Below are 16,627 nucleotides of genomic sequence, written 5' to 3' on the forward strand. Positions count from 1 at the left end.
AAAAATAAAACTTTCATTAACAAATGTAAGCATAAGACTAAAACCAGGAATGTCAACTTGAAAATTAGAGATAGAAGAAATGGGTTGTGGAAAGATAATCAGGAGCAGAAGATACACAGAAGAGTGAGAAAGAATATCCAAAATATCCATTTACTTCATCTTAGTTCATAAGAATCTTGTTTTAGAATCAATGGAAATGGGTAGCAGATAGAAAATAACAACTATCAATGAAATATGGTTAAAAATAAGAGAAAACTAGTAAGAAGATTGAGAAAAAACTCCAAAATATCCATTTACTTCATCTTAGTTCATAAGAATCTTGTTTTGGAATCAATAGAAATGGGTAGCAGAAAGAAAATAACAATCATGAATGAATTATGGCTATAAAGTAAGAGAAAACTAGTAAGAAGATTGAGAAAAGATTCCAAAATATCCATTAACTTCATCTTAGTTCATAAGAATCTTATTTTAGAATCAATGAAAATGGGTAGCAGATAGAAACAATCATCAATGAAATATGGCTAAAAAGTAAGAGAAAACTAGTAAGAAGATTGAGAAAAAATTCCAAAATATCCATTTACTTCATCTTAGTTCATAAGAGTCTTGTTTTAGAATCAATGGAAATGGGTAGCAGATAGAATATAACAATCATCAATGAATTATGGCTGAAAAGTAAGAGAAAACTACTGAGAAGATTGAGAAAAAATTCCAAAATATCCATTTACTTCATCTTAGTTCATCACAATCTTGTTTTAGAACCAATGGAAACGGGTAGCAGATAAAAATAATAATCAATGAAATATGACTAAACAAATGAAACTAACGAGTGAAAGAATAAGTGAGAAATGTGAACATACTTTATAAGAACCTTAGAAAGTATCTTAGAAAATAAGTGATTAGATTTAGACCACCAACAGGTTGCCTTGGTAATGCTAGTCAAAGAGGTTGTTGTAACTGGGAATGTTATTCATCTCATTCATCATTAGTGTTGTTTCATATAATATGACAGAAGAAGAACCCCCGAAAGTTATTTATAGAAAACAAAGTGAATTGGACGACTGAGAACCGATGGAAAACCATCATAATAGTCGGTTTGGAGCCTTCCTAATAACAAGTACTAAAATGAGGGAGGGGAAACCTGGAATAGTTTGGAAATTCAATGGCACTCAACACAAGATGGAACGTAAATACACCCCTGAAGTCATCACGAAGACGAGAGAGAGAGAGAGAGAGAGAGAGAGAGAGAGAGAGAGAGAGAGAGAGAGAGAGAGAGAGAGAGAGAGAGAGAGAGTTGGGTGAGCTTATATGTATTCCAGAAACAGCTGGAGTCTTGAAGGGGATGGATCCATCCAAGGTGATGTAATGCACTTCCAGAAGGCCACAGCGGGGTGCTAACCCCCGCCCCTCTACCCCCCTCCAAACTCTATCTCTTTCTCTCTCTCTCTCTTTCTCCCTCTCTCGTTGGTCGTTTTCTTTTCTCCTTTTCTTATCACATCGACCAACGCCTCACCCAATTCATGACTGAGATACAATACAGTTTTATATTCCGGAAATTAACCAAAGTTTCTAAAATCCAAATAATATTTAGCTCTATTATAGGAGCAGACACCTTTCCAATTCTATTTCAAATTATTGATGGGAATTAAAAATTGAAGTAAAATATTATTATGAATATTTTAGTTTATATGACACAATATCACATAAAATAAACAACACAATTTACCATTCCTTGATGAGAGAGGAAAATAAGGGGGGGTGGGGGGGGTGAGGAGAGAAGTGTCACCGAAGGTCGTTCATCTTCTGGAAGTGAGGAGGAAAGGGGAGGGGGGGGGGGTTGGAGGAAGAGGAGGAGGGAAATCTGCAGTATTTCAAATGTAAAGGGATTTCCTAACAGCCCAATTAATGGCCCAGATTGTAAGGGATTATGTCATATTGGTTTACGGTTGAAATTAGAATCTAATTGGAATATTCAACATGCGCAAAATTGGTTTCTAGTTAGATGTAAGTATCAATGTGCTATTATTAGAATTATTGTCAACCACCAATAACAAATTATTTTTAGTTTTGAGAATTCACTCCCGAAACAGAACTCCGGTTGGGTCAAATGACGAATATAGGGGATTATAGATATGCAAATTCTACACTTTAATTAAACAGCCTGGAAATCCATGGTTAATGGCTTGAGATTTCAAACGAAAAGGGATGAAGAGGAAGATGTTTGAGTGAAGAAATGAAGTACAGTTGGAAGGGGAAAGAATCAGGGGTTTCGGGGGTAAATTAAGGGGGAAGGGGGGTTACAAAATCTGGGGTTTGGGGGTTCTTCACTGTCATGTTAACGGATGAATGGTCAATTAAAAGAGTGGCAAAGAACAGTGTGATTGCAGTGTAATTTAAATAACTACAATTTAACATTAAGTACTGGATTAATATCACTAAGAATGATTGAGGGTGTGAAATAATGTTATATTTAATCTGTGGCCAGAGTCAAGTGACATGATAATAGTAATAGAAATAAGGAAGAATGAAAGGTAAAGTGAGAAGAACAGAAATTGGTCTCGGTCAAATTTCTTAAGATTAAGATTCCTAGAAGTGCAACTACATTTAGTCATCGGGAATAAATGAGCGAGGAAGAGCAAATGTATAGAAGTGAGGCGGAATCCTACAAGTACAAAGAAGTGGAACGTTTGAGTACAGAAGGTTTAAAACTAAAGTGATAGTTGGTGATACTACAGTTCGATGTACAAAATACAAAAACCGCTGAGTGATACTGAAGGGATATGAATTCATGGCGTTTGGAAAATTTTTTTGCGAATTCACTCATGCTGGGTTTTTTGGCAAAATTGAAAACATTCAATGGAAGATGATTAAATTGAATAAAAGTAGATAGTATCGATTGAATGACAGAGGTTGAGAGGAATTACACAAGAAAACATAACACATTGAAGAAAAACATGGCTAATAGATTAGGTTGGAATAACAGTACACACTAAAAAATACAAACTCAAACGGTAAAAAAAGTATAGTATGAACAACTGTAAAGACTGACAGACAGACATTAGTAGAAGAGACCTCATGAGAGAGAAATCAGTGAAAAACTCATTAAATCAGTGAAAAACTCATTAAAAAACCCAGCAATGATCAGGGTTCGAACTGTGATTCTTTCGCCAGAATAATACAGAGTACAACAGATAGGGCTAATAAAAGGTTCATGTTCATTTAAACTAAAATAAGAAAAACTAAAAAAACATAAATAAATAGCAACATGTGATGTTAATACTTTTAAATATAAACTAGCAAAGTACAAGATGGAAAATAGCAGGCAGAATAGTAGCAACATCTGTGATGAAATGACTATTTTCTTTTCCTTTTTTTTTTCTCTACATAGTACAACTGCGGGTTGAAAGTACACGTGAAAGCTCTGCCTTTCCTTACGATTAAAAAAAAGTGATGTAATTAAGTGATTAATTAATAAAAACTCCCAACTGACTTCCAACAGGAAAAACGGAAGCTTTCAAATGTCCTCTCAAATGCTAGTGAGATCTAACTAATAATCTGTGATGACTACGATTTCTAACAAACAAGTCTTCAAGAGTACAACAAGAGTAATAGAGAGAGAAAGATATAGTGAGAAAGATAGAGAGAGAAAGATACAAAGAGAGAGAATTTCATGGAAAAAAAATTAAGCTTAGGGAGATAGAGTGAGAATATATAATAGAACTTTTTATACATGAATTATGAATAAGGATAATGGCTCTCACCGCCATTTCAGGTCATTCATTGCATGTTTCACTAACGAATAAAACCTCTCTTTTGACTATTAGTACTGCACAGATAAAAACTAACAAACAAACAAAATGTACTTTTACCATAGCAGCACTTCTATTTCATATAGCTTAAGTCTTATTCTAGTTTAATTCAATATCTATAATTTCAATGTTTTTTTAATTCATAGCTTTACATAGTTGAAGATTTTGTTGTTTTTTTTTGTCGGCTAAAAACTGCCAAAAGCCGTTTTGTTCTTTAATTGTATTTGATAACTGATAACTTCATTTAAGCGATTATTTCTTTATTGTTAATTAATTGTATTTGATAACTGATAACTTCATTTAAGCGATTATTTCTTTATTGTTAAGCTTTTCACATTAACAAAGTGAATCCGGATAAGAATTAACATAATTCTGAATGAGTTTTATAACATACACCTATATACTTATATGCATACATATGGCGTGTATATGTCTATATATAGATGCATCTTGAACCTTCATCCCCATTCTTATTCTTAAGTTCAGCTTTTGTGCGCCTTTGCCTGTTCATTTACAGTGATCTGTGTACTAAAAAAAAGAAAAAAAAATGTTTGTCTTAATGAAAATAACATCATAACATTATTTATAAAGGAAATACCCGAGACAGCTAGTTCCTTAAATATAAACCTGGGATAGAGGGTGATGGGAAAACCTTTGAGAAAAGGCGAATGAAATAAGAAAATATTTAGAATATGAGGAATAAGGTTATGGAAAATATGAAAACAAGGACAGGTTTCTGTTAAGAATAAGACATGAAAAGGGTTATCAATATCTTGAGCAATTTCAACACGGCTTTGCTACTGAATAATGTACTTTTTTTTTTTGTCTTTTTTTTTTTTTTGGTGTCAAGCAACTCTTCACCGGTGTGACGTCATTCTCTGTCACGAGCACAGGCTCTAAAGAAACTGTGTTCTTATTTTAGGCTTCCAGTTCCTCTTTCCAGTTTCCAGTGCTCTTTAAGAGCAGAGGAAGGTACCAAATCTCACAATGACAATCACGGACATGCAAAAATTGTAACAATTTTTTTTTTTTTTTTTTTGTGTGACGAACAGACAACCACTTACTTCTATCTGCTGTTGATTCATTTATTTGAAAAAAAAAAAGGATCATAAAGATCTTTAAGAGCTGAAAGTGAAGGACATCAGAGTAATAAATAATGTGATCAGTAATGCCAGGATACTTTTAAATATAATTAGCACTTTATTGTCTGTTAATCATTTATATAAGTTGTTCAAAACCTGTATTGAATTTCGATGTGTTTGATGATGGAATAATATGAATACCTTAAGTAATTAATTTTAAGATTTTCTTAAGTACTTTTAAGATGATTCTGAGTACTCTAGCTTTAGGAATGAAACTGGTTTTGATGGTTTGAACAATTTTCATAGAATTTAATTGTTTGAATAAACATTCATAAAAAATTGGCACCAATTATTGTACTTGGTGAAGATCGGATGTATACATATATAATTTACATATGTAAGAATATCTTGTAAAACTGTAGGATTCTTGAACTTGAACATTATACCTTGCTAGATATAAGAATGGTGTATATTTTTTATACAAGAAGAATATTTCTTTCTTTTAGATTTCGTCTGCTAGCACAGATTTTTATATTAGACCAATTGTGTCATTTGTAAATAGCTTTTTAAATGTTTAAGTTAGCAAACTAACGTTGTTTCTTTTTTTTTTTCCGGAGCTAAAACATTTCATGCAAGATATAATTTAAGATCAAAGATTCAACAGTTTGTCTGGAATATTTTTTCAGTGGTTAATTCCTCAATGTAATTCCTGACAAGACTGAAAATTACATAGACACACCAACAACAACAACAACAATTCCGGACGTTATGGCACCCCGCAGTAAGGATGATTTTCTTCATGTTGTTATCGAGTATACAAAAAAAAATATGAAAACACCTATTTAGAGCGTTGTTGTCAAATTTCACTTTAGCAAACCAATGTCTGTTTTCCTTATCCAAGCAGTTACTTTTTTTTGAGAGAGAATTCTCGACCTTACTGAAAGGTGCCATACAGGTGAAGTTACCTGTGCCGTGTTAATTGCCGGGCACTGCCTGTTTGGTTTTGTGCTGACCACTCATCATTTGATTGGCTCAGAGGATGACTGCCCTTGCGTCTGATTGGCCCAGAGGAGGACAGGATTATCATCTTGTATTTCAAATTGAAGGTCAACCATTTCCCCCCGCCCCCCCAAAACCCCATCTGTCCTGTATAACAGTTTCCTTTGAAATAATGTTTCTGAAATGTACAGTAAGATTGTAATTTTTTATCCGTAGGACTCATAATGACAATAAGGAATTAGTTGTAATGGAAAGACAATGATTTCCATTGAAAAAATAAATTCAAAGTAAATTATACGTCTACATTTTGAGATTAAATTCCACCGGTTTCGGTTTAAACCTTTTTGAAGTCAAACTTTTCAAAATTTAAATTAAAAAAAAATCCTGCAAAACAAATGAGTTATTTTCACAGAGAGCACATGAAAGCATATTCATTTATCATTGTCCTTCCAAAGTGATACTATACGTGAAAAAATACAAGGTTCTACCACTAAGTTCCTGTTCGCTCGTAGAGCCAATGAGAACGAATCTAATGTCAAAAAGATCTTTTTTGCCCCGATTAGTTCTCTGTGCGCTCGTTCTTATGGTTAAACCCTCGAATGTGAGTCCTCCCACTAGAAACCACCAAAAAAGAAAACAAAATTAATAAACAAACAATAAACAGAAGTAGACCAAGAAGATGAACGTTGAGTAGGAAGTATTCCTCCCAAGAGACGAAAGAAAGAGAGAGAGTGAAAGAGAAAGAAGGGAAAAGAACAAGGAGGAGTAGCATTGTTTGGATTTAATTTTTTGCTTTTCAGTTTTCTTCATTTCAAAATTTCAAAAAGGGTGAAAACCCTCCCTCCCAAAAAATTAGGGTTCGGTGGGTTGCATACCGGTACAGTCTCCGTCGAATCAAGGGTTTAACTTAAGAACAGCCTTAAGTGTGCTTGTATATATAGCATAGACCTAAGAGTCTTACTAATAGGAGTCAACGGCAGCTGTCAAGGTCTTTTCGGAAATCTTTAAAATTTGAAAATCCATCCAACGTAATTCCTGATGTTTCAATATTATTTTTCAAAGTTATTTTTTTTTCTGTCAATAATTTCAGTGAGTATCCCTTTCTTTCATTCTGATCAACCAACATATACAGTTCAATTCTCTTTCAAAACTATATAAAAATATCAGTACAAATTTCATCTCTTGCAATAAAAACCCTTTACAATATTCCATCAATATCTCTTAAATCAACCCTTTTTCTTGCATTAAGTATAACTTCGTTTATAAGATAAATTAAGAAAATATTAATTAACGAGATTTGCTCTAAATATAATTTAATTTACAAGATGAATTAACAAATTATTAAATAACGAGATTTGCTTAAAATATAATTTAATTTACAAGATGAATTAACAAATTATTAAATGACAAGATTTGCTTTAAACATAATTTCGTTTACAAGTTGAATTAACAAAATATTAAATGACAAGATTTGCTTTAAATACAGTTTTGTTTACAAGATGAATAACAAAACAATGACAAGATTTGCTTTAAATATAATTTCGTTTAAAAGATGAATCATCAAAAAAATGGCAAGATCTTCAACAGGTTTAATTGCCATAAAAACAAATATTCGTTGCAAAATTTGATATTTTTTAAGCAATAGTTGGGTTTTGTTTGCCTTTACCTTCCCCCCTAATTACGGATGATAAAAAAGACTTCTAACAAACAATAAACAAAGAAGCATATCAATATTTGGAACCCTCCAATGAATCTAAAATCTTAATAGCCATACCCATTTGAAGCTCCACAGCCCTAAAGAGGCTGACACCTGTAGTTCACCTTCTAAAGTAATGCTCCTATTGACACATTCTATAAAGCAGTCAGTGATAACGGTATGGAGAAAAACTAAATGGTTAATAAAATCTAATGCTGTCCGTCATATTCCCCTTACTAAGCTCTTGAGGCTTGCTAAGAGTACTTCTGTACCTGACTCTATGTTATAAGCGCCGCAGCATCTCCTGTGCTCTAAACCCCCTCCACTCCACTACTCCCCCCCCCCCGCCCCCATTTCATCAAACCAATCTATAAACCTCCAAAAACACCAAAAAGGAAATTTTAAAGCCCCTCTATCCACCCCCATTGATCTGAACAAGCAAATGTACTAAATTTTATATTAATAAATAAATTACCTCACGCTGTATCAGGAATTGGGAAGGATTTATTTTGGCAATAACGTCGTTCTCCTTCAAGATTGTCCTTTTAGTTTGATGGTCCGTTGAAGCTTGGAACTAACCCCCATTTTTTCTTTATATAGTTCAACTGGATTCTATCTTTCTTTAGTATCTAATTACCCTTTTCTGGTTGAAAAGTAAAGATCATTGTTAAACTCATACATGCCAACAAAAGTAAAACTCCCAGTTGAAGCTTGGAACTGACCCCCTCCATTTCTTTATAACGTCCAACTGGATTCTTTTCTATATTTCGTTAGTATCTAAATGCTCTTTCTTTTTGGTTGAAAAGTAAAGATCATTGTTAAACTCATGGATTCCTTTTTATATTTCGTTAGTATTTAATTCCCCCTTTATCTGGTTGAAAAGTAAAGATCATTGTTAAACTCATGGATTCTTTTCTATATTTCGTTAGTATTTAATTCCCCCTTTTTCTGGTTGAACAGTAAAGATCATTGTTAAACTCATGGAGTCTTTTTCATATTTCGTTAGTATTTAATTCCCCCTTTTTCTGGTTGAACAGTAAAGATCATTGTTAAACTCATGGAGTCTTTTTCATATTTCGTTAGTATTTAATTCCCCCTTTTTCTGGTTGAACAGTAAAGATCATTGTTAAACTCATGGATTCTTTTCTATATTTCGTTAGTATTTAATTCCCCCTTTTTCTGGTTGAACAGTAAAGATCATTGTTAAACTCATGGATTCTTTTCTATATTTCGTTAGTATTTAATTCCCCCTTTTTCTGGTTGAAAAGTAAAGATCATTGTTAAACTCATGGAGTCTTTTTCATATTTCGTTAGTATTTAATTCCCCCTTTTTCTGGTTGAACAGTAAAGATCATTGTTAAACTCATGGAGTCTTTTTCATATTTCGTTAGTATTTAATTCCCCCTTTTTCTGGTTGAAAAGTAAAGATCATTGTTAAACTCATGGAGTCTTTTTCATATTTCGTTAGTATTTAATTCCCCCTTTTTCTGGTTGAACAGTAAAGATCATTGTTAAACTCATGGAGTCTTTTTCATATTTCGTTAGTATTTAATTCCCCCTTTTTCTGGTTGAACAGTAAAGATCATTGTTAAACTCATGGATTCTTTTCTATATTTCGTTAGTATTTAATTCCCCCTTTTTCTGGTTGAACAGTAAAGATCATTGTTAAACTCATGGAGTCTTTTTCATATTTCGTTAGTATTTAATTCCCCCTTTTTCTGGTTGAAAAGTAAAGATCATTGTTAAACTCATGGAGTCTTTTTCATATTTCGTTAGTATTTAATTCCCCCTTTTTCTGGTTGAACAGTAAAGATCATTGTTAAACTCATGGATTCTTTTTTATATTCCGTTAGTATTTAATCCCCCTTTTTCTGGTTGAACAGTAAAGATCATTGTTAAACTTATACATGCCAACAAAAATAATCTCCTAGAGCACGGGATGGACGTCATGTGCGCGGTTAAAAAAAATAAAATAAAATATAATGGTTTGTTAAATACCAAAATCTGAAAGCTGGGTATGGGTTCCAACATTGTGTACAGTACTTCAGTACTTCTCCGGGATCTGATCAGCTGATATGAGTATTTGAGAGCAGAAATTCATTCACGAGAATCCCGTTTACCACAAAATAAATGTCCGAATTTTTTATATAAGCACTTCCATAAATATCCCCCCCCCCTAAACCACCTGTTTTTATTGATCTCAAGTTGATCCACGAAAAATGCAGTAATGGCTTCATGATTGAATCCCGTATGTGGTATTTTTGACACCCCTCCCCCCTTTCAAATTAGGTCGTAAATATATTAAAAATAGCAAAATCGATTCTCATAATGGCTGATCAAGTCGCCTATTATTGTGTAGAAACCTTTGCGTCAATACCTGATCCTTTTTCAGAAGCTCACTTTAAGCTAGGAAGAGAGAAAGAGAGAAAGAGGGAAAGAGAAAGAGAGCGTGCGAGAGAGAGAGAAAGAGAGAGAGCAAAAGGGCCCCGATAATTCAATTTTTGTATTAGGAATGCATACTGTTAAAGAGTAAAGAGTAGTTAAAGAGTAGTTAAAGAGTAAAGAGGATTAGGAAGCCCCAATGAATGTGTCGTGCTCGCCCCCTCCCCCCCAAAAAGACGAAATTTTTACGTCAAAACTTATTAGAAAAAAAAAGCAATTTTTGGTTTAAACATAAAAAAAAAGTCTCACATATTTCAAGTCTTGGTCTTTGCAATAGAGAAACCGAAATTTGCAATTGTTGGAACAGGAAGTTTGTGGCTTAAATTTCTTAGTATAAAAACAAGATTGTCTATATATATATATATATATATATATATATATATATATATATATATATATATATATATATGTATGTATATATATATATATATATATATAAATATATATATATATATATATATATATATATATATATATATATATATATATATATATATATATATATATATATATATATATATATAAAGGATTAATGTTTGTTTACTAAATCAGCACTCACATTCTATGGATTTAAGGATATGCATCTTGTTTATATGATGTTATATGATATTTTTTGTATGTAATTTGTCCATTCTTGTCAAGAGTATGGGAGGAATGTTTATGGCCGAATTAATTAGGACAGCCGGTGCTAGCAAAGTTTATGTTATGTGTATTTTATGTGACTAATATAATATGAAATTTACCTTTTTCAACCATGGATGTAAACTGATAAAAACTGTCTGTGTACTTAAGGTGTTGAGGCTCGGAATTTCTATTGTTTTTTCTTTCGGGACATGGGGCCGGCTTCGTTTTTACATCTTGGAATGAAAAATTCTGGTCAGTGAATATTGTGTAGGATTATGTATAAGATAATGTGAAAAAAAACCAGAGAATGAAACATAAAAATTACTTGCTAAACTGGGAAAAAAAAGTCCTATAGAATTTTCTGTCATATAATTTTTTCAATCAGATTGTATTTGAACTTCACGTTTTATTTCCTGAAATCATGAAAATCTTTTTAATATAATAATAAAAAATAAGAAAAAAAATAGCAAAACAACCCCCCAACAAAGATAAAGTCCAACACCCAAAAAAAGGCAAAAGAAAAAAAAAAAGAAAAAACTCATTCTCTGGTTTTGAGTTGAAATAAAAATCTATTTTTTTTTTCTTTTTTTTTGCTGAATACCAAGCTTTTCTGTTTTGATTTTTTCCCCATACGGACGGCGATGTTGGCCTAGAAATATGAGAAAACAGTGAGAATGGTTTATACTTGGCACCCCAGATTGGCACCCCAGAGGGAAGCTGGGATCTCACAACACTTCAAACACAATATTTTCTTCGCACCATCAAATTGAACAGTTTTTATACACGCCAGAGAAATTAAGAACGCATTGCTTGCCTGATAATGGTTCCTTTCTAGATTTTCTTCACACACTGCTTCCCAAAATGGCTAACATATTTTCAAATTACTCTAAATTCGAGTTACAAATTACAAATTTCTTACATTTACTACAAAAAAGGCTATTCTAATACACGCCACAGAAATTACGAAAACATTGCTTGCTGAATGATAGTTCCCTTCTAGATTTTCTTCACACACTGCTTCCCAAAATGGCTAAAAAATTATCAAATTACTCTAAATTCGAGTTACAAATTACAAGTTTCTTACATTTGCTACAAAAAAGGGCTATTCTAATACACGCCACAGAAATTACGAAAACACTGCTTGCTGAATGATAGTTCCCTTCTAGATTTTCTTCTCCCATTCGCGAGTAACACTGCCTTCCACATCAAATCTTCATATAACTTTAAATTATAAAATGGCTAAAAAAAATTCTCAATTTATTCTAAATTCGAATTAAAAATTATAAATTCCTTACATTTACTTGAAAAACGTCTATTCTATTTCCGACAAATATGTCCCAGTTTTCAAATTACAAATTCCTTACATTTGCTATAAAAACAGTAATTACAACCTAAGTTCTAAGTTGTAAAAACATTCAAAGATTTTGAGAAAAAAAAGCTTTTCAAACCACATCCAAAACTTACATTTACAATAAAAACAGTAATGAAAGAACCTAAGTTTGAAATTGTAAAAACATGCACAGATTTTTTAAAACAAGGCTTTTTTAACCAAATCCAAAACTTACATTTACTATAAAAAAAACCAGTAATGAAAGACCCTTGGTTTGAAATTGTAATAACATTCACAGATTTTATAAAAAAAAAGAAGAAAAGGCCACAAGGCATTTTCAACAAAATCCAAAACAGCAGTTTTCCTTCCCTTTCCCATCATACATCTCAAGGCAGCGAGGTCAAGGGAAGTACATTCTTAGGCTTAACAAAAAATTCATTCTTGAGATCTAATGAGGCCTTGTTAGCTATAGCTCTCTCCTTCCACAAAAAAAAAAAAAAATAAATAAATAAAAACACCTCAGACGTACTTCAATTAATGGTGTAAACTTCAGATTGAAAAGTATCTTGAATTAAAAAAAGAAAGTGGGATAGAAAAACACCATCGGTATCTATCACCAGGTTAATGATGACACCAGATGTCGAAGTCAATTCCTCATTAAGGGAAAAGATCCTTTTCAAGGTAGATTTTAAAGAGCTTTAGAGAACATTCATTTACTTTTTGAAAAATAAAACCTATAACATCTATATGAAAAATAAAAAACGAAAAACATCCATATGAAAAACACACACACAAAAAAAACGAAAAACATCTATATGAAAAAATTGTCACTTTTTATGGTAACCTGTATACATTGATAAAATAATACATATAAAAAAATTATGAAGATGTATTCCCAGTACGCCCTATAATATCAGGTCATTTCAAAAGTCCAATATGAATTCAATTAGCAGAAGTTATCCTATCTCATTACGATTGAAATCAAAGGATAAGCAATTAAAAATAAATTGGTTTGCTAAGCTTCAGGATGTGGTACCTAGGCTACGCCATCAATACAAATACAAACTTTCCTATCTATATATACAAACACATAAATCAATAAACACACTGAGTACTTCAAAAAACAATGGTTCCTGCTTCCTTCTGGACATAAGAAAAATAAAATATCACAAAGTCAAACTTTCCTATCTATATATACAAACACATAAATCAATAAACACACTGAGTACTTCAAAAACAATGGTTCCTGCTTCCTTCTGGACATAAGAAAAATAAAATATCCATATATACACAAAAACTCATAAAAATTGCTTTTGAAAATTAAAAAAAGACTAAAATATGCACCCATGATTTGCTTATTTCCTTAAAAGTCAATTTATCACAAAATTTCCAGGACGACAAAAATGTGACAAAATTCTCTCCCCTCCCCCCCATCGGTTACTTTTTTTGGTAAACGAGGATATTTCGTAAGACAAAATTTTGAGAAAAACATTCATCCGGTGTGAGTTGCCTTCACAGATTCCGTGTTTACAAAAATAAAGGATACACAAAATATTATGTATTTCAATTATACCTTATCATTTGTTTTATTTCTTTGTATTGTTTGTGTTTTGTTGAAAATACTAGGTGATGAGAACTACATTTCCAAAAGTATATATATAAAAAAAGCTATTGAATCTATTAGGTGATGAGAACATTTCCAAAAGTATCAATAACTATTTAATAAGAATAAAAAAAAGCCGTTGAATCTATTAGGATGAGAAAAACATTTCCAAAAATATAAATAACTATTTAATGAGAATAAAAAAAGAAAGCTGTTGAATCGACTAGGTGATGAGAACGACATATTCAAATTTGGAAATAACTATCTAATAAGAACCAAGAAAAGTCTATCACCATATAATAATAAATATTTTAATAAACAAATCAAAATGAAGTGGCATTGATAATAAATGAACTGTACTTGAGTTTCGTTGATTCTATTAAGTGATGAGAATGATATTTCCAAAAATAGAATGAAATATCTAGTAAGAATCAAGAAAAGCCATATGATAATAAAAATTTCAACTAAGCAATATAATAAAATAGTAAACAAAATACAAAAAATAAAAATGAAAAGAATGGAAAAATTAAAAACGTTGGCAAAAACATGTTGAAATGTTATATTCAATAATAATAGACAATATTACACGATTAAAAACAGCATAAATTATAAAAATTACTAAGTATTGCTACTGAAAAAAAGTAAACAAAATACAAAAATAAAAATGAAAAGAATGGAAAAATTAAAAACGTTGGCAAAAACATGTTGAAATGTTATATTCAATAATAGTACAGATAATATTACACGATTAAAAACAGCATAAATTATAAAAATTACTAAGTATTGCTACTGAAAAAAGTAAACAAAATACAAAAATAAAAATGAAAAGAATGAAAAAATCAAAAACGTTGGCAAAAACGTGTTGAAATGTTATATTCAATAATAGTACAGACAATATTACACGATTAAAAAACAGCATAAATTATAAAAATTACAAAGTATTGCTACTGAAAAAAAGTAAACAAAATACAAAAATAAAAATGAAAAGAATGGAAAAATTAAAAACGTTGGCAAAAACATGTTGAAATGCTATATTCAATAATAATACAGACAATATTACACGATTAAAAACAGCATAAATTATAAAAATTACTAAGTATTGCTACTGAAAAAATAATAAAAATACAGCAATAAAAAAAAAGAATGACCAATCAAAATTGGTTAATGTCTCCAATATCAAGCGAACATTGATGACGTCAGCGATCACCGAGCTCCTAGATTCAACGACGATATTCAAGTAATGGAAAGGTAAGTGCGGTAAGTATTCAAAGACTTTTCTCTCGATCACTAAACTTATCTTCACTTAAATCACTTATCTAACGATCAACTATAGTCCATTTCTTTTAGCGATGCATATTTGCACCGACTCGCGGCGGTGCCCTTTTACCTCGGAAAAGTTTCCTGATCGCTGATTGGTTAGAATTATCTTGTCCAACCAATCAGCGATCCGGAAACTTTTCCGAGCTAAAAGGGCACCATTGCAAGTCGGTGCAAATATGCATCGCTAAAAGAAATGGACTATAATGTAGCATAGTTGCTGTGTCGATCGCTTATTGATTGATGTCTGAACCATGCAGGATAAATTGCTGATATCTAGGTCGATCAAGTTACAGTACTGGACTGTCAGTCATTTTAATTGAGTAAATTTAAACACACGATCACTAAGGAAGACCATCACAGTTGGCAGAACTATTTAGAATTTTGCAACAGACTCTGGGAGTTTAGTGCGAGCGGAAATGCTCACAAGACAGATTCAAGGAGTCACGGTGGTACATCACGATATTGTCAGATAGCAATGAAATCAGATTTGCCGAATTGAGTGTTGGTGAAATTATTACCCTTCTAAAAACTGAGTTTTTAAAAACAAATTTTAACCTTGTGAAATCATACATCTATAAATTATTTAGAATATTTGGGAGTTGAATGGCAGGACAGGATTAGAAATGAAACTATAAGAGATTACTCAAGTGCCATATGTGGATGAGTTCATGGTGAGGGGTAGATGGAAATGGTTTAGGCATGCTCTTCCCACTCCCCAAAAGAGATTAGTTCACCAAACTTTCAAATGGGCACCACAAGGCACTAGAAGAGTTGGAAGACCAAGGCCTACATGGCTGAGGAATATGAAGTGTGAAGTAGATGATGAATGAAGAAGTATTGATTTAAAAGCTCAAGATAGAGACGACTGGCGAAATCTAACCGAGGCCCTTTGCGTCAATAGGCCTAAGAGATAATGATGACAAATTATGTACATGTAAACGATCTAATAAAAATGGTTCATATATACTGATAAAGCACCCGTTTCTAAAGAAGGAAAGACCCCATAGAGCAATATAAAGATCTGTGGCTGCTAATAATAGGTTCTAAAAAATAACAGCTCTTCATTACGATTAAATAAACAAAAAGTAAACGGAGAAAAGGGTGAAAAATAAGAAATATGTAAAATACCGAGCGTCAAGGCTCCTGACACAATAAATCACACAGGAAGTTCTTTGAAGGTCCAGAGATAAAAATGGAGTACAGTGGAAGTAATGAATGGCCCTGATTTGCATAGCCCCAAATTCAAATGGCTCACTGTGCGAATGAGAATTCAGGAGCAAGAAAACGAATGGCAGTCGGGGTGACTTGTGTGTTGTCTTCAGGCTGTCTCCTGGATACGGAGAAAAGAAACGCTTAAATGCCTGTTGCTACGTCGAGAGAGAGAGAGAGAGAGAGAGAGAGAGAGAGAGAGAGAGAGAGAGAGAGAGAGAGAGAGATGTGTTTGTGTCTTTTTTTCAAACAGTCTCAAAACATGTCATATTCAGTATCCTTCTTTCCAAACTTATTCAAGAATAAATCAGTTATCTTCCCACACATATTCAGTAGATATCTATCATTAATCTGCCCAAACTTATTCAGAAGAAAGTTGTCATTTTCTTCTCTAGGTTATTCACTAACATTCTGTCAAACGCATTCAGAAAATATTTACATCTCCCTATAAATACTTAATTAAAAGCAATAGTGTTCTTACCAGGTATATTCAGCTGGAATTAATAATCTTCTTCC

This window comes from Palaemon carinicauda, chromosome 21, assembly GCF_036898095.1.
Source record: "Palaemon carinicauda isolate YSFRI2023 chromosome 21, ASM3689809v2, whole genome shotgun sequence".
Classification (NCBI taxonomy): domain Eukaryota; kingdom Metazoa; phylum Arthropoda; class Malacostraca; order Decapoda; family Palaemonidae; genus Palaemon; species Palaemon carinicauda.